The 984-nt window shown below is 52.9% G+C and overlaps 1 pseudogene; it reads left to right on the top strand.

Moving 5' to 3' along the window:
- Window positions 1-984, top strand: part of LOC102814231 — a 69,242-nt pseudogene that overhangs the window by 45,664 nt on the left and 22,594 nt on the right.

Genomic DNA, 984 nt, shown 5'->3' with positions numbered 1-984 from the left:
GTGCACACTTCTGCAGAAGCAAATTTTGCCTCGCCGAGGTAGCTTAGTCTTACCAAATGTCTTCGTGTGCAATATCGGGGTTCATTTCTAACATAGGGAAAGATGGGAGACGTACAAGACAAACCTTGAAACAAAAGCCAATGAAATGCAAATAACAGACATAAAACAATTATACAGAATGGCTAATATTTATTGGTAAACCAAATAATTGTCTAGAGAACTTGGCAATTTGTTTTATAAGGAACAAATATGAAAATTCCAACTTTATCTGCTTCCCAAATATGGTAGAAATCTTTGATAGCTGCCTTTGTAGGGTATATACATAATTACATAACCAGGGGATTCTCTAGGCTTCAATTCCACATAGAACAGCCCGGATCCAAAACCCAGGAGATGGAGCTGCATCTATGAGCACTTTGGGCCTTACTGGGTCAGAGCACAACCCCGTTTCCGGTTCTCACACGGGTACCCTTCAGTTTCTCAAGGAACATCCCAGGAAGCGGAAGTGGCGTCACTGGCCAGCGCCATATTCCGTGGCGCTCTTCTATCCGCAGTCGCTCATAAGAGGGTCCTGTGTGTTCCGCTTTCACAGTGCCTGTAGCACAGGAGGACCCTGCCGGGTGCGAAGGTGGCTGTTCCGGCTCTCCTGCTCAGGGCCGGCCTCTTCTTCGTCCCGGTGCTACTCCCGAACCGGGGCATCTCCTGGAGCCGCTCTGGTCCGACTCGGCCCGAAGGGGGCTGGCTGTGTCTCGGTGCATTCCCAGGTAATGTCGTGTGCGTCCTCCAGGGACACGGTGCTTCGTAGACGGGCAGAGTCAGGGCCTCCGGGATGTCCGGGCTCGGGGTCTTTCCTGTGTCCGGACAGCTGGCTCCAGCCCCTCCAGTCCCTGCTCCCCGGGCTCTCGTTCTTTCCGGGGCTGCTTCAGGGCAGGACTTTGGTGGAGCAGTGCTGGGCATGCGCAGTCAGGTCCTGCCGGGACCAGC

Source organism: Chrysochloris asiatica, unplaced genomic scaffold, assembly GCF_000296735.1.
Source record: "Chrysochloris asiatica unplaced genomic scaffold, ChrAsi1.0 scaffold00125, whole genome shotgun sequence".
Classification (NCBI taxonomy): domain Eukaryota; kingdom Metazoa; phylum Chordata; class Mammalia; order Afrosoricida; family Chrysochloridae; genus Chrysochloris; species Chrysochloris asiatica.
The sequence above is the reverse complement of the archived record's forward strand: the minus strand, read 5'-3'. Positions and strand labels throughout refer to the sequence as shown.